We start from the raw sequence: 25,939 nt of genomic DNA, 5'->3' as shown, positions 1-25,939 counted from the left end.
ACATGCTACACTATCAACTACGAAAGAAAAAACGCAGTAGTGATTACATCCCTCCATATAGGACTGGCATCAGTAAGGGCATCCAGCCGTAAAACAGGGCCAAATCCACATGTGCGTTACAGTTCACACCCGCGACCCCACAAGTGCAGGAAAAGTGGTAGAAAAAGGAGGACGAAGAAGTACTGATATTGATAATGCTAATGTTTTTAGTTTTACGTCCTATTAACAGCTCTACCGTTTTGGGAGATGCCGAGATGCCGGAAATTTGCCTCGCAAGGAATTCTTCTACGTCCCGGTAAAACTATCGACATAACGCTCGCATATTTGAGCGCCTTCAAATAAATCTGAACTGCAGGGGGATCGCATCCGTCAACTAGGACTCAGAAGGCCAGCACCCAGCTTTTATTATTATTATTATTATTATTATTATTATTATTATTATTATTATTATTATTATTATTATTATTATTATTATTAAGCAAACAAGCTTATTATTTTACGTGGCGATTGATATCTCGATCACAGCTAAAGAACCTTGAGCTTCATATCGAATCTATACCACAGGTACGTGATTTTGAATATTTATAACATCTCATTATCCAGGATTCGAACTATGCCCACTACGTTAAAAGCCACTAGGCCATTATTCCGCTATTAATTTTATAGTAATAATAATAATAATAATAATAATAATAATAATAATAATAATAATTTATTGTGGGTATTATTTCCGGATGAATCCCTTGTAAGGCACAACCTCCACTGAAGGTGGATGGCGTTGCCATGTTGGGGAAAATGAGTATTAATTTGGTGGAAGATAACGTTCCGTATGGTGTGTGAGTTACAGGAGTGTTGGGGACAGCACGAATACCCAGTCCCAAAGCTAAGAGAATTAACCATTTGGCATTAAAATCCTACAACCCACCCAAAAATCGAGCATAGGACTCCGAGTCCCAGAGGCCTGTACACAGTCCATTCAACCATGGAGCTAGACTGTTTGTAGTTAGGACGGGATGATTGTCTCGTTGTATTTCACCTTAAGGCGTCGCCCCCGTAGCGTAACTGTTAGCAGTATTGGCTGCCGTCCTCGGTGGCTTGGGTTTGATTCCCGGTACTGCCAGAAATTTAAGAATGGCAGGAGAGCTGGTATGTGGTTGAAATGGTACGTGCAGCTCACCTCCATCGGGGGTGTGCCTGAAAAGAGCTGCGCCACCTCAGAATGAGGACACGAGTTTACTTTACCTTAAGGCAATCACACACACACACACACACACACACACATGTTGGCTGAATACTTCCCGGTAATTTAACTCATGGAGCCTGAAGTAGAACGGAATAGAAGTGTTAACTTTATTTTTACAGCAAATAATTCCATTAAGTGATTCAACATCCCTCTGTGCCAGAGGAAGGGTCACGAAGACACGCACAGTGAATTCTATTTATACCGTGCAAGTACTCACAATCTGCCACTCACACTCTCTTTGACTATCATCATCATCTGATCTGCACTTAGAGCTGTCACCCAGATGGCAAATTCCCAGTCAATTGTTTATAATTAATGCATGTTTGCCCTTTAGTCCCGTTAGTTGATCCGGGGCCGAGGATGATGTGAGATGAACTTATATGGCATGTTTTACGACTGGATGGCCTTCCTGACGCCAACCTCAGTTGATGAGCTAATTAAGATGAAATGAATGATTATGAAAGAAATTGAGCAAGGATGTGGAAGGACACGGCTTTGGCCTCTGAATAGGAAATGTCCCGGCATTTGCCTGGAACTAAAATGGGAAACCACAGAAAACAATTTTGAGGACAGTCGATGTTGGGGTTCAAGCCCGCTTGCCTGCCGAATGCAGAACTTGACTCCATAGCCGTGATGCGTTTACATGCGCGGCCACTCCGCTCGGGTTTTTTTAACGATTAATATTAATATAACTGACAGATGAAATGAAATGTCAGTGCCGCAAGATAGGGGCTTCATTCATTCCATCCCTGACCCGGCCACTGACTGGAAAACAGGTTGTAGGATTTTTCTCCTTTTTTCATTGTGAGACTCTGAAGGAAATGGATTAAACAACAATTAAGGGAGTGGGTGGTTTGCCTGAGTTGAAACGGTTCGTCAATTTATATTAAGTTTATTCATACTTCTTTTGTGTGAGTCAAAACAACATCCTCCAGGTAGCTCACCAGTTAGAAGATCTTATACTGAATTTAATCATTTAACCAGTGGATAAATTACCATTAAGAATTCGGATAACACTTAAGGGTACTCATGGCTGAAATTTTTACCTTAAACGGTTTTCCAGATATTGACGCCAAATTCATCACAAAAAATGTGGGAATATTGTGCAGTCAGTTTTTGAGCTGTAGGTGACTTTTATCGCATTCTAGCATGAAACGTGAGAAATGCTCCTTGCATTACAATTTTCCATTTATGAAGTTGAAATATGGACATTTGGCCCATAACTCATACGTAATTAATAGTTACTCTGCGTTTTATTGTCAGACAAGAAATGTAGTAAGTATACATTCACCGAGCTCGATAGCTGCAGTCGCTTAAGTGCGGCCAGTATCCAGTAATCGGGAGATAATGGGTTCGAGCCCCACTGTCGGCAGCCCTGAAAATGGTTGTCCGTGGTTTCCCATTTTCACACCAGGCAAATGCCGGCGCTGTACCTTAATTAAGACCATGGCCGCTTCCTTCAAGTTCCTAGGCCTTTCCTATCCCATCGTCGCCAAAAGACATATCTGTGTCGGTGCGACGTAAAGCAAATAGAAAAAAAAAGTATACATTTTGAAGTTCATCCTCCTTAAAAAAGTTGCAGGAAAGTAGTTCATTGCTATATGAAAAAAGTATATGATGAAGTACTGAAAAATATAAATGAAGGCATGGACTTATTTTCTAAGGCCATGGCCACCTCCTTTTAAAATTGGTTGTTGGAGCTCTAAAAAATAATGGAAACATGAAAGTAATTACAGTTTTTTTCTAATGGGGAAGAACTCAGGATGATTTTAAGCACAAAATAGATAAACTGATATTTTGGACAGAAATGGCCAGAATTTGAGTCACAATTCCCTTTAGACACCATGAGACAAGGCCCACGTCCTTACAAATTTATGACGCGTCTGAACGTATTATTTGCTACCTGCAGGAACTAGTTCTACATGACGGGTTTTAGTAAACGGAACAGCCTTTATTAAGTAAGGAAATCGCCAAGTTTTGTATCACGACTTCCTTTAGACACCAGTCAGCAGCGCGCTGGCCTCTCACCGCTGGGTTCCGTGGTTCAAATCCCGGTCATTCCATGTGAGATTTGTGCCGGGCAAAGTGGAGACGGGACAGGTTTTCCTCCGGGTACTCCTGTTGTCCCTGTCATCTTTCATTAAAGCAACAATTTTAAATATCATTTAATTATTTCCCCAGAGAAGTGCGACAGGCTTCGGCGGCCGGCACAATTCCTATCATCACCACTAGATGGGGGTTCATTGCATTCCTGACCCGTCGAATGACTGGAAACATTTTCTCTTTCGTAAATCGGCACTGTGACGCCCAACATTAAATCTTCAGAGGGATTCGTTGGAACAATAACACTAAACTAGTTCGTTGACGTGTGTCCTGTGTCTTCCGCTGTCACTTACCTCCGCAAGATGACATTCCTGCTGCAACTGTACAAAATATAATGCATTAATGGCGGATAAAGCATCTAGGACACTATAGCATCAAGGAAAGACTCCTATATCCTGTAAATATTATGCAAGTGTCTATTTAAGGTGTTTTCTTTATAACGCTAAGCTAGTAGTACATCACTGCTCAGTTAATTTACTGCAAAATACTATTCTTAAGTTATTGCAAATATTTAAATTACCTATGAATTTAAATGTAATTGTATAATAGAATGGAATCGGAATGTAATTGAAAAGTGCAAAGATAATTTTTTTTGTAAATTCTGAGTGAATTTCTGAGTGGTTGAGTTATAATTATGTTATCCTCTATCAGGGGCGACCGGAAATTTTACAGAAGAAAATAAACAAAAACTGACACTAAACAAGTGAAAGCCGACTCAGTGGGTTGGCTCTTTTGAACATTCACAGAGACATAATTGTAAAACCAACAGATCTCTTGAATCTATTTTCTAAGAAGCCTCGAAAGTTGGATTTTAGATTGTAATCTGAATAAACAATTATCTGTAAAACTGTTGACCTTGATCATATCGTTCTTGTGCTGTATTTTAATATAACATTTTGTAGTGTACCGGTACTGCAAGCTGAATATAAACATAATTCACTTGTATCTGTGTCCGTCATTATGTTCTATCACCAGTCTGAAACTATAATAATAATAATGTTATTTGTTTTACGTCCCACTAACTACTCTTTTACGGTTTTCGGAGACGCCGAAGTGCCGGAATTTAATCGCAGGAGCTCTTTTACGTGCCAGTAAATCTACTGACACGAGGCTGACGTATTTGAGCACCTTCAAATACCACCGGACTGAGCCAGGATCGAACCTGCCAAGTTGGGGTCAGAAGGCCAGCGCCTTAACCGTCTGAGCCACTCAGCCCGGCAGTCTGAAACTACAAATACCGGGCGTGCTGGCCGTGCCGTGGCTGTGAGCTTGCATCCGGGAGATAGTGGGTTCGAGCCCCACTGTCGGCAGCCCTGAAGATGGTTTTCCGTGGTTTCCCATTTTCACACCAGGCACTGGGGCTGTACCCTAATTAAGGCCACGGCCACTTCCTTTCCATTCTTAGGCCTTTCCTATCCCATCATCGCTATAAGACCTATCTGTGTCGGTGCGACGTAAAGCAATTATTGTAAATCAATAAAAAATAAAAAAAGAAGTTTGATAATACGGTTTCTTCTTTTTCTGCCGCTTTTTCCCCACACCTTTGGGATCGCGGGTGCAAACTGTGTCGCACATGTGGATTTGGCCCTGTTTTACGCTCCTGACGCCAACCCTATATGGAGGGATGTAATCACTATTGCGTGTTTCTGTGGTGGTTGGAAGTGTAGTGTGTTGTGTCAATATGAAGAAGAAAGTGTTGGGACAAACACAAAAACCCAGTTCCCGGGTCAGAAGAATGAATCAGAGGCGATTGAAATCCCCGACCCGGCGACGAATCGAACCCGAGACGCTTTGATGAACCGGAGGCCTCAACGCTGACCATTCAGCCAATGAGTCGGTCAAGTTTGGTAATACTGTATTTCAAGTTATTTTCTCTAAATTTCGTATTGATTGTAAGCTATTGCTTTTAATTATTATGTTACACACTTTTAAGTCATGCATCTTTCTGTTTGTAGTTCTAATGTATTACCTTCGTATTAACATGGAATATTTTAGCCGGGGTCTATCTGAAATTAGCATGATCAGTGTCCCGACACTGTTTTAACCGTGGCAACCAGAGTTCGTCTTCGTATTCTAGGCCGGTAGCGTCATCTTCCCACTGTGCACTTTCTTCCTATAACTAAGAACATGAACACATATCCTTTCAAGTGAGCCCCGTTCTAGGCCTACTCCTCAGTCCAGAATTAAAATTCTTGAATTGGTCAGAAGACGAACCCAGGACCTTGTACAGCCAGTCCCTGCTATGAATGGTGTGAATATGTCGCTCATACTATCGGTTGGTGCATGCATTTCAGTGGGCTTGGCAGACTGATATGTAACAGCAACTTCTGGATCGATGAGAAAACCAAGGAGAAACTACTTCACTCCACATTTCCCTAGTACGCCTCTTCAGTGACACCTAGCCTATCTATTACAGCTGTTGGCGAAGCTGTGGTGGATCAAACCAGCCTTCGGGCTGAATACCCAACATACATACAGGCTATATGAAGCCACAACAATATCAAACCTGACTGTGCAATCAAGTTGTGAAAGTTGTAAATCAAAGAGGAGTGTGTCAGTGGAATTACCATTCGCACTTCCGCGAATCTCTTGACTGCACTAGGTTGCTCCCTATCGAAAGGAATCCCGTTAACGTAACGCCTGGCAGATAGCCAGGATTGCACGTGTTCAATCATTCATTTACATTCAAGGACTGCGAGAAAAGTTACTTCGAAGTCCATTGATGGGCAACTCCAAAATGGTTTTGCAATGTTTTCTCCTCTTTTCATTAGGTACCTTCGTCATTGGTCACATTTTCCTCAGTAATACAAAAGCAACGAAGCTTGTAATAATAATAGTAATAACAAATTATTCACTCATCGATACGGCCTTCTTTGGGCTACGTTTACACACATTTCTATCACGCAGACTAATGCCCTTCTGTCTGTACTCTCGCCAAGGATCCTCAAGTCATTCACTTTTCCTTTGTCGTTCTTCCGTTGAGATATTCCAGACTTCGTCTGCTGCCTCTCGGGTGCATCCCTCATTCCCGCAAACTTTTCTTTCTTTCCTGTATCTGTTCGTCTACTTCTGTTTGGTTCTTGTGCGCCTTTGTAAGCCGCCTAGACTGTACTTTTCATTTCTCTTGCAGGCGGAGTATTCTGTTGGCCAACCTCACTAGATTCATCCTTTTTATATATCCAGAAAAGTTCAGTCTCCTTTTCCTCATCATCGTTGTAATATGTTCGATGGTTTTATGAAGTATGTACTTGGATCCTTATGCGACTTTATTCGAACGAAGATTTTTCGAAGGAAACTTTGTATATTTTCAAGGGCTATGTCTGCCACCCTTGTCAGTGCTTCTGCTCCATAAAGGAACTCCGTTCAGACTACTGTGCAGTAACGTTTTAATTTGGCTTGAATGGAGGGAGACTTGGACTTGTAGGTGTCATGGCATAGTCTGAAGAGCTTTTCAATCCTCTTCACCATCTCCTTTAATGCCCTAGATTTTCTTTTCCATTGGGAGCGAGAATTTATCCCAGGTATTTACATTTATGCACGCGTTGGATGTCTTCTGTGTTACAACTTCGCCTGCGCCATCTACTTTGAGTCTATGGATGCTGCTTATTTTTTCTAAGAAAATTCTTGATCCTTAATAATAATAATAATAATAATAATAATAATAATAATAATAATAATAATAATAATAATAATAATATCCACAGCCTGTTTCCAGTCATACGATAAGAACTGTGCCGGCTGTCGAAGCTTCTCGCACTCTTCTGGGGTAATGTTTAATGACTGACAGATGAAATGATAGTGGAGAGTGGTGACGGAATGAAAGATGATAGGAAAAACTGGAGTACTCGAAGGAAAACCTGTTCTGCCTCCGCTTTGTCCAGCATAAATCTTACATGGAGTGACCGGGATTTGAACCACGAAACGCAGCGGTGAGAGGCCACCACGCTGCCACCTGAGCCACGGAGGCTGTAATAATAATAATAATAATAATAATAATAATAATAATAATAATAATAATAATAATTTTATATTGCTCTTAGTGCATAGGACCGGGCGAGTTGGCCGTGCGCGTAGAGGCGCGCGGCTGTGAGCTTGCATCCGGGAGATATTAGGTTCGAATCCCACTATCGGCAGCCCTGAAGATGGTTTTCCGTGGTTTCCCATTTTCACACCAGGAAAATGCTTTGGCTGTACCTTAATTAAGGCCACGGCCGCTTCCTTCCAACTCCTAGGCCTTTCCTATCCCATCGTCGCCATAAGACCTATCTGTGTCGGTGCGACGTAAAGCCCCTAGCAAAAAAAAAAAGTACATAGGAAATCACTTGTGATTGTTATTTATTCTTTTGCTATTTGAATTGGTTCATAAAAAAAAAGGCATCAGTCACATTTTTTCGAAATTGAGTTTGAATTTTTCATCTTGAATGGTCATCACATCGTTTTATAAAGAAAGGAGATCAGTCCAGCCTCTCCTTCACTGTGATATTGTGATTGGAAAGTAAGCCTTTTGTAAAGGAAGGGCATCGGTCCAAACTGAAGCCCTACTTTTATGAAATACCCATACAGGCGCTAGGTGTTTGTCGCTTAGCAGAACGCTACTCTCTTGTTTTTATGCATTCTTTTGAGGTGATTTGACTGCGTAACTGCATCATTATTGTATACTGAAAAAGCTGTATGGAAACTTTGTGTGGTAAAGTAAAGCTACTCAGTTGTAAACCTCTTTTATAAAGAAACGTCATCAGTCCACAAGATTTTTAAAAATCTGTATAATTCGACTACTGATGATAAATTCATGAAATATGTTCAGAGGAATCCCAATATGCCTCCTCTATTCGATGGTAACAATTGTTTACATTTCTATTATGATAGTAAAGGTTGTAAACCTATTTTATAAAGAAAGGTTTCAAAAATCTGTATAATTCAACTACTGATGATAAATTCATGAAATATGTTCAGAGGAATCCTAATAAGCATTCTCTATTTGAAGGTAACAATTTTTACATTTCTATTATGATAGTAAAATGTCCAAATAGTTTTTCTTGATTTCCCAACAATTAGCTAAATTGGACTGAAGCCCTTTCTTTATGAACCAATTCATTTTTCTTACGCCGCACCGACTCACAGAGGTCCTATGGCGACGGTGGGATAGGACAAGCTAGTATTGGGACGTAAGCGACTGTATCATAATAATTAAGGTACAGCTTGGTGTGAAATGGGAAATTACGGAAAACCATTTTCAGGGCTGCCGACAGTGGGATTCGATCCCACTATCTTCTGAATTAAAACTAACAGCTATTTCCCCGAACCCCGTTGCCAATTCGCTCGGTCTGCATGTTAATATGTGGTGTGTGAGTTGCAGGGCAGTTGAGACTGCATAAACACCTAGTACCCGAACCTAGAGAATTAACCGTTTTAAGTTCCTGAACCCGGTCGAGAATAGAACCAAGGACCACGAGGAGTGGTGGCCAATACGCTGACCTTTCATCCACGGAGCCGACTATTGATGTCGTCATCATAGCCACCGGGCCACTATTTTTAGAATCCCAACTACAGAGACGTAACATGCATTGACTGGGATCCTAACCGCGCCCACCTTGGTTAAAAACCAGTAGAAATGCCACTCAGGATCACAGATCCAGTTTCTCACAGCCTCTATTACATCGATTTTGAACTCACTGAAACTCGATCGAAAAGCACTTGGCTGACAAACTGACGTTACACGACTCAAGTCCTCTCTCACCCTGTTCAGCCAAAGAGTTTGTGGTCGCCTACGTCGACCCTCTGTCTTCAACTGAAGGGAGGTCTTTGCACTTGAGATGCCAGTGTTGCGAAGTACAAACCCATACCATCGTAGGCTTGATCTCTACATTACTGTCTGACAGGAGCAGTCTTGAAATTCTTACGCACATCGTCGTTCCTCGCATGGTCTGGTCCAGTCAAGCCAAAGGAACATTGCAAGCATCTTCATTTCCATTGCATTAAATGCCTCTTCACATTTTGATGCTGTAGGCCAACATTCGGTTCCATAAAGAACTATCGGGCTGAGCACTGTGCGGTAGATTTTAGATATGAGATGCAACGGATTTTTCTTATCACATAGCACTCCAGCAACCTGACACCATTTAATCCATGTCACACCGACTCGTATCTTGACTTCGACACTGGTAGTGTAGTCAGAGACGATGTAAGAATCCAGATATCTGACAGGATGATTTTAAAACAAAAGGTGTAATCTCGCATTTACCAAATGTGCCACCCGTTTGGTTACAGCTTTGTCTTCTTCAAATTTCATTTCTGTGGCACTAAGGCAGAACCCAATGTCAAAGAACTTGATTTTTCAGGAGGCACTTTTAAAAGTTGGCGAGCTCGCTGGCAATCATATTGTATTAGTTTTAAGAATTGTTCCTCTTATGATATATTTGTTTTTCCTTTCCTTTCTTTCTTTCTTTCTTTCTTTCTTTCTTAATCCATTTACCCTCTAGGATTGGTTTTACCCTCAGACTCTGCGAGGGATCCCAAGTATACCGCCTCAAGGGCAGTGTCCTTGAGCGTGATACTTTGAGACGGCGATACAACTGGAGAGGAGGACCAGAACCTTGCCCAGGCAGCCTCACATATCATGCTGAACAGCGGCCTTGTGGAGGATGGGAAGATTGGAAGGGACAGACCGTAGCCTTAAGTTAGGTACCATCCCGGTATTTGCATGGAGAAGAAGTGGGAAACCACGGAAAACGACTTCGGGGACGGTTGAGATGGGAATCTACTCAGTTGACCTCCCGACGTTAAGTGGACCAGGTTCCAGTCCTCGTGCCACTTTTCAAATTCCTTGGCACAGCCGGGAATCGAGCCCGGGCCTCCGGGTGGTGGCAGCTAATTACTCTAACCACTACACCATAGAAGCGAACTAATTTATTTGTATTTAATTGAACTATTGTTTTGTAATACAACGATATGTTTCTGTACCTGATCAGATGGAAGAGAAGGTCTGGAGGCCAAGCAAAATAAAAAATTACTTCCCACAGATTTCATCTCAATTTTTTGAGGTGCATCCTCTTGATATCAGATTTAAGAATTTTTCCTCTTAGTGCATTTCATTTTAATTTCATTTTATTATTTCTCATTATCGATCTTAAATTATTTTTATTTGATTTAACTGTATGTATGTTTAGTCCTCAGCCCGAAGGCTGGTTGGATCCTCAACAGCTCCGCCATCAGCTGTCATAGATGGCCTAGGCATCACTGAAGAGGCGTACTAGGGAAATGAGGGGCGAGGTAGTTTCCCGTTGCTTTCCTCACCGAGCCAGAAGTTGCTATTACATATCAGTCTGCCAAGCCCACTGAAATGCATGCACCAACCGACCCTATGAGCAATATTTTCACACCATTCATAGCAGGGACTGGCTGCAGAAGGAATGGCATTACTAGCATCACTCATACCTCAGTCACTTTCATTTTGTCAAAGCTAAGGTTAAAACTGAGACAGATCAATGAAAGTAACAAGATTGCTCTAGCCCATACCAGAAGACATAGTGCACTGTAAACACTAGGTCCCGCCAGCAAAGGCATTTGATTTAACTATTGTAACGTAATACGATGTAGTATATGTAGATATTTCTGTGCCTGGTTAGATGGAAAAGAAGGCCTTGCCCGGTAAAATAAAACATTACTTTTTTACTTACAGTACTTACCTCAGAACCGAGTGAGTTGGCCATGCCGTTAGGGGTGCGCAGCTGTGAGCTTGCCTTCGGAAGATAGTGGGTTCGAACCCCACTGTCGGGAGGCCTAAAGATGGTTTTCCGTGATTTCCCATTTTCACACCAAGAAAATGCTGAGGCTGTACCTTAATTAAGGCAAAGGCCACTTTTTTCCCACTCCTAGCCCTTACCTGTCCCATCGTTGCCATAAGACCTATCTGTGTCGGTGAGATGTAACGCAACTTTTTTTTTAAATTACCACTGATTTCATCTCAACATTTTCGAGGCACATCCTCTACTTCTGCATCTGCCATTCGACCCAATTACGTGTTTCGTTCACTAACAAAACATTGCCAGCATATAATAACGGCCAATCATGCCCCGTCTGGGTTTCATTCCTGATGGCCTTTATGCAGAGTATGAAAACCATTGCGGACAAGGTGGATACTTTATGGCACCAAAATTAATTTCAAAGGCATAAGGCATTCCAGTTGCATGGCATACTGAACTAGTAGACTTAAGCTTCAGGTGCATCATGTTGTCTCATGGTATCCCGTCAAATGCATTTTCCAAATCAAAGAAGGCGATGTGGTATGTCTTCCTTTTCTAAATGGTGCCTTACATCGGAATACGAGTGCATAAACAGCTTTTGTTGTTCCGCAGTTTTTAATGAAGTCAGTCTGGTTGTATGAAGGTGATGACGTTTTCACTCTAAGCCAAATAAGCTAAACTCCAAATCCTCTTTCCCTAACTGAAGTAGTGTCGTAAAAAATATGTTCGATCCGTTTTCACATAAAGCAATACAGTAGAACCCCGTTTATCCGAAATAAAGGGGGCGGATCCACTTCGGTTGACGCGTGTTTTCGAATGACACATGGTAAATATTTTCGGATGTTACCCTAAATAACGAAATAAAACTGCATACAACTCTGTTAAGCAAAGGTGCATACTGTATCTCTCTCTTTCTTAGCATTAATCCCGACTTGCAGGGTCTGCTGCTTTGCTACATCTCCTCCATTTCTGTCTGTCGTTGACATCTTCTGATGTTAAGCCAACACTGTGCATGTCTGCCCTGATGTTGTCAGTCCATCTCTTTGCCGGTCTTCCTCGTGGTCTTGTTCCCTCTGGGTTGATGTGGAGCGCTGTTTTGGCAACCGAGTCGTCCTGTTTTCTCATGACGTGGCCGTACTAGCGGAGACGGGCTTCCCTCACTTTGTCTATGATGGGCGCGACACCAAACCTTTGCCGGACGTCCGTGTTCCTTATGTGGTCACATCGGGTCAGCCCCATGGACCATCGAAGCATCTTCATCTCCATGGTTGTCAACATTTGCTCCTGTTGTTTCGTCATGGGGCGACATTCAGTCCCATAGATCGCTGCTGGCCGTACCACACTCTTATAAACTTTTGCCTTTAGATATTGAGGCATCTTTTTATCACAGAGGACTCCAGTGACCTGTCTCCACTTGAGCCAAGCTGCATTTACCCTCATCCGAGTATCAGGAGTGGTGTCACAGTTTGAGGTGACGACGGATCCTAAGTACTTAAATTGCATGGTCTTCTGCAGGTCTTCTTCACTGATACTTATGGTACCTCTGGTTTGGGGGCCACATTCCAGGTATTCTGTCTTCTGGATATTGAGGTGCAGTCCATTTTCAGCCAGTCTGTCCTTCCACGTTTGAACCTGATGCTGGAGTTCAGGACGGGTTTCTTGTGCAAGTACCACATCATCGGCATAAAGAAGGGTCCAGGGATGTGAAGTCAAAGGTGCATACTGTATATTAACATTAAAATCTTTACATAATATCACTCATTGTATAAAATCAGTGATTTTCTTCTGAAATTTCTTGGTGCAGCGCTGTCGTGCAGCTATGTCGCGCCACCGTTAGATCAACAATACACCAGCTGGTTCAGATTCATTGCTTTGTTCAACAAAGCGCAAAACAATCTGAATTAATGAAACAATTTCTTTTGCAATGGAGTAAGAAAAGCATTGGAACTACAGTTACAGAAAAGCGAGGCCGGTGGAACGACCTGGGGTAAAAGAAAAATATGAATGAAAAAGGGACGCAGGACTTCCCTGGTTTCCTAACAGAAGCTGCAGTATAGTCCGAGCAGTAAACAAGATGAAACTCCCGCAACTGTAGCAACGTTAACCAGAGTCTACATAATCTTCATGACGAATAATACAATAATAATAATAATAATAATAATAATAATAATAATAATAATAATAATAATAATAATAATAATAATAATAATAATAATAATAATAAATATATATAATTCCTGCTTGATCAAGAAAAAATGTATCATGGAACGAACTAGATGGTAAGAAACAAACTGTTTTGTTTTATGCTACACTTGCATTCTGGTATAAGTCATCATATAAAAATAAGGTTTGCCTACCTGTTCTTAGCACATATAGCGAGAGAATTACTAATGTCGACGGCTAAGAACGAGAGGGTAAAAACAAAATATTAAAATACAATTTTGCCAGAGCATTTCTGTTAAGCCGGGTTTCAGTTAAGCGAGGTTCGGTTAAGCAGGATTCTACTGTACCTGACAAGGGGAAAGTAAAGTGGACCTGAATGTCCTTCTAATGGTCGTCTCTCTGAAATTAAATGAACTTCGGGACTTTTTTCTTAATCTCCAGGACGAGGAAATTAGACGGAAGTACATGAATATGATCAGTGAGAAGTTTCGAACAGTAGACAGTAAGCAGGTTCAGGATATAGAAAGTGAATGGGTGGCATACAGGGATGCTGTAGTAGAAACAGCAAGGGAATGCCTAGGAACAACTGTGTGTTAAGATGGGAAAAGGCGAACATCTTGGTGGAATGATGAAGTGAGAGCAGCTTGTAAACGTAAAGAGAAGGCTTATCAGAAATGGCTCCAAACAAAGGCCGAGGCAGACAGGGATTTGTACGTAGATGAAAGAAACAGAGCGAAACAAATAGTTGTTGAATCCAAAAATAAGTCATGGGAAGATTTTGGTAACAACCTGGAAAGGCTAGGTCAAGCAGCAAGGAAACCTTTCTGGACAGTAATAAAGAATCTTAGGAAGGGGGGAAAAAGGAAATGAACAGTGTTTTGAGTAATTCAGGTGAACTCATAACAGATCCCAGGGAATCACTGGAGAGGTGGAGGGAATATTTTGAACATCTTTCAATGTAAAAGGAAATCATCCTGGCGGTGTTGTGAACAGCCAAGCACATGGGGAGGAGGAAAAGGATGTTGGTGAAATTATGCTTGAGGAAGTGGAAAGGATGGTAAATAAACTCCATTGTCATAAGGCAGCAGGAATAGATGAAATTAGACCTGAAATGGTGAAGTATAGTGGGAAGGCAGGGATGAAATGGCTTCATAGAGTAGTAAAATTAGCATGGAGTGTTGGTAAGGTACCTTCAGATTGGACAAAAGCAGTAATTGCACCAATCTATAAGCAAGGGAACAGGAAGGATTGCAACAACTATCGAGGTATCTCATTGATTACGGTAGTATACCAGGCAAAGTATTCACTGGCATCTTGGAAGGAAGGGTGCGATCAGTCGTTGAGAGGAAGCTGGATGAAAACCAGTGTGGTTTCAGACCACAGAGAGGCTGTCAGGATCAGATTTTCAGTATGCGCCAGGTAATTGAAAAATGCTAGAGAGGAATAGGCAGTTGTGTTTATGTTTCGTAGATCTAGAGAAAGCATATGACAGGGTACCGAGGGAAAAGATGTTCGCCATACTGGGGGACTATGGAATTAAAGGCAGATTGTTAAAAGCAATCAAAGGCATTTATGTTGACAATTGGGCTTCAGTGAGAATTGATGGTAGAATGAATTCTTGGTTCAGGGTACTTACAGTGGTTATACAAGGCTGTAATATTTCACCTTTGCTGTTTATAGTTTACATGGATCATCTGCTGAAAGGTATAAAATGGCAGGGAGGGATTCAGTTAGGTGGAAATGTAGTAAGCAGTCTGGCCTATGCTGACGACTTGGTCTTAATGGCAGATTGTGCCGAAAGCCTACAGTCTAATATCGTGGAACTTGAAAATAGGTGCAATGAGTATGGTATGAAAATTAGCCTCTCGAAGACTAAATTGATGTCAGTAGGTAAGAAATTCAACAGAATTGAATGTCAGATTGGTGATACAAAGCTAGAACAGGTCGATAATTTCAAGTATTTAGGTTGTGTGTTCTCCCAGGATGGTAATATAGTAAGTGAGATTGAATCAAGGTGTCGTAAAGCTAATGCAGTGAGCTCGCAGCTGCGATCAACAGTATTCTGTAAGGAGGAAGTCAGCTCCCAGACGAAACTATCTTTTTCATTGGTCTGTTTTCAGACCAACTTTGCTTTACGGGAGCGAAAGCTGGGTGGGCTCAGGATATCTTATTCATAAGTTAGAGGTAACAGACATGAAAGTAGCAAGAATGATTGCTGGTACAAACAGGTGGGAACAATGGCAGGAGGGTACTCGGAATGAGGAGATAAAGGCTAATTTGGGAATGAACTCGATGGATGAAGCTGTACGCATAAACCGGCTTCGGTGGTGGGGTCATGTGAGGCGAATGGAGGAGGATAGGTTACCTAGGAGAATAATGGACTCTGCTATGGACGGTAAGAGAAGTAGAGGTAGACCAAGACGACGATGGTTAGACTCGGTTTCTAACGATTTAAAGATAAGAGGTACGGAACTAAGTGAGGCCACAACACTAGTTGCAAATCGAGGATTGTGGCGACGTTTAGTAAATTCACAGAGGCTTGCAAACTGAACGCTGAAAGGCATAACAATCTATAATGATAATGTATGTATGGTTTTTTTTTTTTTTTTTTTTTTTTTTTTTGCTTTACGTCGCACCGACACAGATACGTCTTATGGCGACGATGGCATAGGAAAGGCCTAGGAATAGGTAGAAGAGCGGCCGTGGCCTTAATTAAGGTACATTCCCAGAATTTGCCTGGTGTGAAAATGGGAAAACATGGAAAACCATCTTCAGGGCTGCCGACAGTGGGGTTCGAACCCACTATCTCCCGATTACTGGATACTGGCCGCACTTAAGAGACTGCAGCTATCGAGCTCGGTGGACAAAAAAACACTTTTATACACATCTAGACGTGGAGATATCCGGGAGGACATAGGGTAAATTTTCTGTTAGGAAGTCGAAAATATGGGGAAATGAGATTTTCTATTTCTGCCGGAACACTTGTCCCTGGATTTCACTGAGTCTACGCCAGAAATGAGTACGAGGAACATTTCTGGGAGCAAATGCGGCCATGCATATGCCTGTCCCAATGAGTGCTACGGCTGCGACTTTACCTTTACTTTCAGCTCCTCCACGGGCCTTCAAGACCTATGAATTTTATTTGGCTTAGATGTGTGGTGCAGTAAACACCGCGAATAACATATACAGCAACCTATAGCATAGACAAAATATTATTGGCGATAGAATGTTGTGAGACCAGCGTTCATTATATGCATTGTTCCCTTCATCACTCCAGGTGATTTCGTCATGACGATTACAAGTCAGATCTGAAGGATCCAAGTTCACCGTTAATCAGCTGGTTTGGTATCTTACTGATAATCTACACGTGAGTGCAGCTACATACACAGCTTTTTGGGCTCATGTTACACACGTTCTGCCCTCTGTGGTTCAGAGGGGACATGATAGCCGAGTAGCATAGTTCCTGACTTCTCAATTAAGCGGTTGCGGTTCGAATCCCAGCCATTGCATGTAAGATTAAACGCCATTTCCTCGTGATTCGGATTCCATGTAAAATTGGCGGGCCCGTGATTTTGATCACTAGATTCGGATTTTTATGACATGCGATATTTTTAACCTGGCCGGGCTGAGTAGTTCAGACGCCAAACTAGGCACGTTCTATCACGGCTCAGTCCGGTGATATTCGAAGGTACTCAAATGTCAGCCCCGTGTCCTGTAAGGCACATAAAAGAACTCTTCTGGGACTAAATTCCGGCACCTCGGCGTCTCCGTAAGAGTAGTCAGTGTGACGTAAACACCAATAGCATTAACATTTTTATCCTGGTCTCTTTTTTTAAACTTGGTTTTCGTGAACGCGACAAGTTTGTAGTGGTCCTCTAAATGTATGTTTTACTGTATTACATCCTTAAGTCACATCGAAGGTTTTTTACGAGTCAAGGATAGGAAAGGGTTAGGATTGGGATGGAAGCCGCCGTGGGCTTATTAAAGGAACAGCCTGTCTGGTGTGAAATGGAAAAACACGGAAAACCATCTTCAGGGCTGCCGACGGTGGGATCCCAACCCACCATCTCCCAAATGCAAGCTCACAGCTACGCAACTCTAACCGCACGGCCAACTCGTTCGGCATAATAATAATAATAATAATAATAATAATAATAATAATAATAATAATAATAATAATAATAATAATAATAATAATAATAAGGGTCCTTCAGTTTTGTATCAACCCGATACTTCTTTATTCTCTCGGATCTTAACTTTCAGCCCTCATCTGAAATCACCCGTCCATTGTCCGTCTTGCTTTGTAGTCTGGTTTTGTCTCTTGCATCTTAAATTTTCTTTGTTTTTTCTTACAATTGGCTTTACGTCGCACCGACACTGATAAGTCTTACGCTGATGATGGGATAGGAGTGGGAAGGAAACAACCGTGACTTTAATTAAGGTACAGCTGCAGCATTTCCCTGGAGTGAAAATGGGAAGCCACGGAAAACCATATTCAGGACTGCCGAAAGTGGGTTCAAACCAACGATCTCCGAATGCAAGCTCACAGTTCGGTAAATCTTCTGTTGTAAATAGTAGTTCCCTCATATCTTCCTTGATTTCTGAAATCCACCTAATGTTGCTCTTACTTTTCCATAATTTGTCAATAATTCTCCTGATGATCCTGTTTTCTGGGTCCTAAGTAGATGCGCAAGGATTCGTTTCTTCCTGCTGTCGTTACTGGTTCCATTTCCTTCTAGACTGTTTCATTAGAAGCTAATCTGCAGTGTCCATTTTCTTGGTACATTTCTTTGTTTATTATTATTCTTTCAATCTTGAGTAATCTACTGTATTTCCACAGTGTTAGTTGTTTTGAAAATGATTTCACTTGCATACGTTATTTATGGTAATGTAACCGTTTTATAGTGTTTTAATTTTGCAACTGCAGTATTAAGAGGCCGTTTTTAATGCTATTTGTTCGGGGCGTCGACCCATATGGATCTTTTGCTCCTACTGGTACCATATTGTATGAACCTGCGTGTAATTGGAATGGCGGTAGTGTGGAATGTTCTGTGTGAGGACAGGAAGATTAAGGACGTCACAAACACCCAGTCCCCAGGCCAGGGATATTAATCAATACAATGAAAAACCCCTGCCACGACCAAGAATCGAACCCGGGGCCGCCGGTTGAGAGGCGGACGCGTTGCTCCCTACACCGCGGGGCCGGACATTGAGAGGCCTATTTTATTGCATGTGTTCTTGGTGATATGTTGTGCTCTGGTCAGTTAATTTTTGCTATTATGCATTGAGGTTATACTGTAGTATGTTATTATTTCTCCAAAATATTTAACTTTGCAACAATGTTGATTTCTTGTATCTATTGGTATTTGTTTACGAGTGGTGGATCAATTAACATGATTACTGTCTTTTAGAAGGATTTTCTGGGTCGTTTTTTTTGCACTATTGCCTCCTTCTTCTTCTTCTTCTTCTTCTTCTTCTTCTTCTTCTTCTTCTTCTTCTTCTTCTTCTTCTTCATCTGTTTACCCTCCAAGGTCGGTTTTCCCTCGGACTCAGCGAGGGATCCCACCTCTAGCTCCTCAGGGGCAGTGTCCTGGAGCTTCAGACTCTGGGTCGGGGGATAAAACTGGGGAGGATGACCAGTACCTCGCCCAGGCGGCCTTACCTGCTATGCTGAACAAGGGCCTTGTGGAGGGATGGGAAGATTGGATGGGACAGGCAAGGAAGAGGGAAGGAAGCGGCCGTGGCCTTAAGTTAGGTACCACGGAAAACCACTTCCAGGATGGCTGAGGTGGGAATTGAACCCACCTCTACTCAGTTGACCTCCCGAGGCTGAGTGGACCCTGTTCCAGCCCTCGTACCACTTTTCAAATTTCGTGGCAGAGCCAGGAATCGAACCTGGACCTCCGGGGGTGGCAGCTAATCACGCTAACCACTACACCACAGAGGCGGACGCACTGTTACCTACAGTGATATAATATTTTGTGGGGTTCCCTGAACGTTGTTAGACAGGAACGCAAGGCCATTTGCGAATCCCGCGCAGTTTGAATTTATGTGGTCTTTGGATCTGCCAATTTTGATGTGCTTCGGTTATCCTTGTACCGTTCTCTCGTTAATATTATTTTTATTAAGCACAATTACCTATGTCTCTCGCAGCATCCTACATTATGCATTATTCTCTACTGATGAAAAATACCCTAGACCAGAAATAGGTCAGTATCTCGCATACGGATGGTGGCATATGTTATAATTCCTTTTTAGTTTCATATAATCTTCATTGGCATGTACATAATACTCCCGAAATGAAATAACTTACTGCAGCTGAAGACTTCTGGCAGTATTTGAATAATGATACACACACGGGGAAAGTGATTCACCCGTTCAAATACTGGCTGTCTGGCCGTGTTAGCCGCATTCCTTACCTTATGCTAATGAAAGTCTTATCTTGCACGCTATTCACCTTTCATGCTAATAACCTTATAACCTTACGTCATCAAGTTTCAAACTAGGCTACCCTTATAGTTTGCAAAGGAATTTGGGTTTCACAGGTCGTTCATTCCACCTTGCAGAAGGATGATGTGTTTTAACCTATCATTGCTTGCGATCTGAAATGTCAGGTGTCACAATTTTTGTTTTGTACAGCTTCGTAAATCTTTTTGACATAAATAATAATAATAATAATAATAATAATAATAATAATAATAATAATAATAATAATAATAATAATGGCGTATGGCTTTTAGTGCCGAGGGTGTCCGAGGACATGCTCGGCTCGCCAGGTGCAGGTCTTTCGGTTTGACACCCGTAGGTGATCTGCGCGTCGTAATGAAGATGAAATGATGATGAAGACGACATATACACTCAGTGCCAGAGAAATTAACCAATGGTGGTTAAAATTCCAGACCCTACCGGAAATCGAACCCGGGGCCCCGGTGATCAAAGGCAAGCACGCTAACCATTTAGCCATGGAGCCGGACAGAAAAATATTATGTCTTATGGCTGGGGTTCATTCGAAACTTTGTACGCTATGCCTTATGGCTGGTTGCCATCTGAAATTAGCAGGCGTTAATGGATGATCACGACTAGGAGACATGTATATAATGATCATTTGATTTTCACAAAGGGAAAAGTGGTTTCTTTTCTTCCCCTTGTTCCTCTTCTTTTCTTAATATTAAATATTTTTAATCCTATCATGCATCACACCATTAATTAAACTCTTGACAGGAAGAAAATAACACTAATCACGTCCTAGGTTAGTATGTAGTAGTGAGACACTTTTAAGATGAGCAGATGTTTTACTATTTAATATTTTATTATTATTATTATTATTATTATTATTATTATTATTATTATTATTATTATTAAGTATTTTAATCCTATCATGCACCACACCATTACTTAAACTCTTGACAAGAAGAAAATAACACTAATCACGTCCTAAGTTCGTATGTAGTGGTGAAATGAATTTAAGATGAGCAGATGTTTTACTATAGGGTTGCTTTTATTATTATTATTATTATTATTATTATTATTATTATTATTATTATTATTATTATTATTATTATTATTATTATTATTATTATTATTATTATTATTATTATTTTACATCGTTCTCTTTTCAGGCAGATTTTGGTGTACGGGAGTGTAAGCTGAGTGGGCTCAGGATAACACATTCGTAATTTTGAAGTAGAAGATATTAAAATAACGGGATGAATTGCTGATATAAACAGTTGGGAACAATGGCAGGATGGTAATCGTAATGAGGCGATAAAGAGTAAGGAATCAACTCGATGTATGAGCTTAGTCAATTCACAGAGCCTGATATACTGAACGCTGAACTGCATAACAGTCTATAATAAATATGTAAGTATTATTATTATTATTATTATTATTATTATTATTATTATTATTATTATTATTATTATTATTATTATTATTATTATTATTTGCTACACGAGTATTAACTCAGTCTGATTACCTAGCTGTTAGGCCTATTGAAAGAATAATCACCATCGAGTATTATCTCTACACGTTAATTTGCACAGTGTCGTACTGCTCCTGAATGTCTTCACGCCCGCATAGCATTTGTGGACGCTATACCATCGATCTCTCTGCAATCTAGTGCCAGACATACCATGGCGGTGGAGGTAAAAATAACTACACGGGAACTGAAGCACGACTACTTGGAGTTGCCGCAGTGGGCAGACGTCGTCATTCATGATACTTCGACTTCGATGATGAATGAGCCAGCGAGAAACTTAATCACTACGACTAGAAATTAAATAAACCATGAAATAAAATAAACTATGGGAGACTGTTGGGATAAAGAAATTCAGAACGCAGATAAGAAGATGAGTAAGAAAGTAACTATTAAAGTGAAAGATATTGAGAAGCAGGTGATCAAGGTAGAATCTAAAACCAAAACAACATTTTTAGAATTCTGCGAAACTATCCAAAAGTTATCAATAAATAAAGGCTTACGAATAGAGAAGTAAGATGTATCTGGTGTTTAATATATATATAAGAATAAGGTTTTGAGAAGGAAACATGACGCAAATCGTTGTTTATTCTGTGGAGAATCAATGGGTCTTATCTACTGTGAGCATGTAAGTAGACTGATCCACTTAGGATTAAATATCAGGGTAGTGAATATGAAGACAAAATAGAAAGAGAGAAAGAATTCCATTCAATTGATTAAATAAAGAGTGGATTGCACCTGAAAGAAGTCCGACTCGTTGGCTGAACGGTCAGTGTACTGGCCTTCGGTTCAGAGAGTCCCGGGTTCGATTCCCGGCCGGGTCGGGGATTTTAACCTTAATTGGTTAATTCCAATGGCACGGGGGCTGGGTGTGTGTGCTGTGTTCATCATCATTTCATCCTCATCACGACGCGCAGGTCACCTACGGGTGTCAAATAGAAAGACCTGCACCTGGCGAGCCGAACCCGTCCTGGGATATCCCGGCATTAAAAGCCATACGACATTTCATTTTTTTTTACCTGAAAGAAAAGAAAACCTTTTCTCTATTATAAAAAATATGTGTCTGCGTCTGTGGTGTAGTGGTTAGTTTAATTCCCGCAACCAGAGGCCCGGGTTCGATTCCCGGCTCTGCCACGAAATTTTAAAAGTGCTACGAGAGCTAGAATGGGGTTCACTCAGCCTGAGGGGGTGAAATGAGTAGAGGGGGGATTTGATTCCCACCTCAGCCATCCTCGAAGTGGTTTTCCGTGGTTTCTCACTTCTCCTCCAGGCAAATGCCAGGATGGTACTTAACTTAAGGCCACGGCCGCTTCCTTCACTCTTCCTTGTCTATCTCTTCAAATCATCTCATGCCCCCACAAGGCCCCTGTTCGCCATAGCAGGTGAGGCCGCCTGGGCTAGGTACTGGTTCTCCTTTCCAGTTGTATCCTCCCGACACAAAGTCTCGCGCTCCAAGACATTACCCTTCAGGTGATAGAGGTGGGATCTCTCGCTGAGTCCGAGGTAAAAAAAAAACCTAAATGGTAAACGGATTAAGAAAGAAAGAAAGAAAGAAAATACGTTGCAAAAGATTTTTTTTCTAATTGCTTTACTTCGCTCGGACACAGATAGGTCTTATGGCGACGATGGGACAGGGAAGGGCTAGGAGTGGGAAGGAAGCGGCTGTGGCCTTAATTAAGGTACAGCCCCAGCATTTGCCTGGTGTGAAAATGGGAAACCATGGAAAACCATTTTCAGGGCTGCCGACAGTGGGGTTCGAACCTACTATCTCCCGAATACCGGATACTGGCCGCACTTAAGCGACTACAGCTATCGAGCTCGGTCAAAAGAAAATTAGAAGAAACAAAACAAGCGCTAAATTAACTAATTAATAGTAGGACACATACTTCTCCTAGAATATATAACATTGTAATTAGTAGAGGCAATAAACGGTATTGCGTTTAAGTATAATGTAATGTAGTAATAGATATTTTTAAAGTAACAAGGAAAATTCAGTGCATGTAAAAAACAATGGATTGCGATCCCTACTTTCAGATGATCCGGAACTAGGGATTGGGGATATACTGTTCTTCTAAAAATAATCTTTTTTAGCCACCCAAGCCACCGAAGGTCATTTTGGGTTTCGACTGAGAGGTTAATTAATGTGTTGCAAAAATCCCCAGTCCAGTCAGGAATCGAATTCGGGGACCCACTGAACTACGCTGACTATTCGGTCAGTGAGACGCACTAAACTAATTTCAGCTTATCTGGGGTCACTAACGCCATTCCAGATCACTTTGAGTTACAGTTTGAAAGTTAATACCGAATAAAATCAACGGTATTAGGAAATAAGGAGAATGCAGATTTCAAATCCCCATTAAGAAGTCCAAATTTTAGAAAAGAGTTTTAAATTCCTGGTAAGACAAATGACACTGAGGTTCACTCAGCCTACTACAAAAGTGAGTGCCAGGTACATTCATTAGGTCAAAAGTGGCTGGGCACGGAGCTAACCACTCTGTCTGTAAAACTGGGCGTAATCAACCTCAAGTACCTACCCCACTAAATTTGGTATAAAGCCAGGAAGAAGTTACATTCAGTACATTGTACACCGATTATCTATGCTTCTATACTAATATATTAAGAGGTAAAGTTTGTTTGTATGTAATGGCTAATCTCAGGAACTACTGGACCGATTCTAATAATTCTTTCACTAATAGAAAAATGCATTATCCCTGTGTACTGTAGTCTATACCTTATTTTCAAAACAATTCGAGGGGGGTGACGTGGGGAGATATAAAAACACTAGGCTAATATAGGCGAAATATCGAATTTGTCATACAAGGACAAGACAAAGCTCATTTTGAGCCCCTTGACGCAAAGAAAAAACTCGGTAAGCCCTGCGGGCCCGAAAACAATATTTCAAGGCCGTAAAACAAACCGTTATTGAGATATTGGCACTCCTCTACCCCTGCTCTAGGAATCGGATAAAGAAATGAACTGCCATAACCATGGCAACTTCAGCTCCAGTATTCTTACAGCAGCGAGATTATCTACAACATATCACAAAAACCTAACATGTTACAGACATGAAAATTGATATTTGGAATTTCCTTTAAAAATAAAAAGCACAAATTTTTGTTTTCAGAAAATCCAATTAAGGGGTGAGGGCGGGGGGAGGGTGAAGAGATGTTAGGAAGGAGTTGAATTCTTTATACGAGGGTACATGTACCTCAGAAACTTAAGATGTTACAGACGTTAAAGGTGGTACCTGGAATCTCTTTTAAAAACAAATGAACACAGATTTTTTTGGAAAATCCACTTAAGGAGTGAAATAATACAAAAGCGGGTGAATTTATAAAATAATTATCTTCTTCTTCTACCTCTATTCACACACCTGTGGGGTTGCGGGTGCGAACCGTGCCACACATCTAGATTTGACCCTGTTTTCCAGCTGGATGCCCTTTATGAAGCCAACCCCGTCAGTAGGGATGTAATTATTACTGCGTGTTCCTGTTGTGGTTGGTCATGTGGTGTGTTGAGTGAATATGAAGAGGAGAGTGTTGGGACAAAAACAAGAAGCCTGTCACCACGCCAGATGAATTAATCACACGCGATTAAAATCCCAACCCAGCCCGGAATCGAACCCGAAACCCTGTGAAGTGAAGGCCTCAACGCTGACCACTCAGACAAGGAGTGCGACAGTTTTTAAAATGAGTATATCTACAGTGTACCTCATAAACTTAACATTTTACAGGCGTGAAAATTGGTATTTAAAGTCTCCTTTAAAAATAAAGGAACACGTACTTTTTGTGTTCGAAAAATGAAATTAAGGAGATCGAAAATAAGTGAAGAAGGAGTTGAATTATCTTTATGAGAATACTTATATCTCAGAAAGTAAGATGTTACAGACGTGATAACTGGTATTTTGAATCTCCTTTAGAAATAAAGAAATCCTTCTTTTTTTGACTTTAAAGAGGACTGTTTCTTACATGTAGAGTTCCATGTCGCATGTTCTAGATTTAGCTCTGCCAGTAGCCTGGTCATCTTAGCCCCAACAGCCAATGCCACAAACGTGGTTTACAAAGAGGTTGTGGGGTAAATGAAATGCAATTTTTCGGTGTGTTTTTATACTTTTTGGATTTTCAGATAATGTCTTAGTGCAGTACCGAGGAATAATTAATTTTTATCAACTTACCAAATCTTCGCGAGCGAAGCCGTGGGAAACAGCTAGTGTAAAAGTAAAACGAGAAACTGTTTAATTGTAATGTTTGATTGAATTATATTTTTCCCTATAGTATAATAACACGAGGGTTGGGGCATGAGTTACCGATACAGCACGAGACGTCGGTGCTTTGGACAGGTGCTACGCACATGGCAATGGGACTGCAGTAGTAAATCAGGCTCCGTGCAGAATGGAAGTAACGACGCTAGAACAGCGTCCATCTAACTGGCCGCTCACCGGGGTCACAGTGCCAAAGAAAGTCATAGACAGTTTGTGGGAGCTGTAGGGGATAATTTCCTTGAGTACCGAAATGCTGCGAGATGAGCAGCAACATTCCAGCACCGATGGCAAACAAGTAGTGACGTGCAACGCTCCGGAATACCTCCCGCATCGTTGGCAACGTGCTGTGGACAATCTAGAGCAGACGTCATCACGGAGTTGCACTAGGAAGCCGATGTTACTTGCTCCGCTCGGGACGGGTGTTTGTCACGTGACAAGAGAGCAGCAGTCAG

General features: G+C 41.3%; 1 protein-coding gene across 3 annotated transcripts in view; it reads left to right on the top strand.

Moving 5' to 3' along the window:
- LOC136858589 (uncharacterized) overlaps window positions 1-25,939 on the top strand; it is a 332,089-nt gene that overhangs the window by 125,918 nt on the left and 180,232 nt on the right. The window lies entirely within an intron of this gene.

This window comes from Anabrus simplex, chromosome 1 (genome assembly GCF_040414725.1).
Source record: "Anabrus simplex isolate iqAnaSimp1 chromosome 1, ASM4041472v1, whole genome shotgun sequence".
NCBI lineage: Eukaryota > Metazoa > Arthropoda > Insecta > Orthoptera > Tettigoniidae > Anabrus > Anabrus simplex.
The sequence above is the reverse complement of the archived record's forward strand: the minus strand, read 5'-3'. Positions and strand labels throughout refer to the sequence as shown.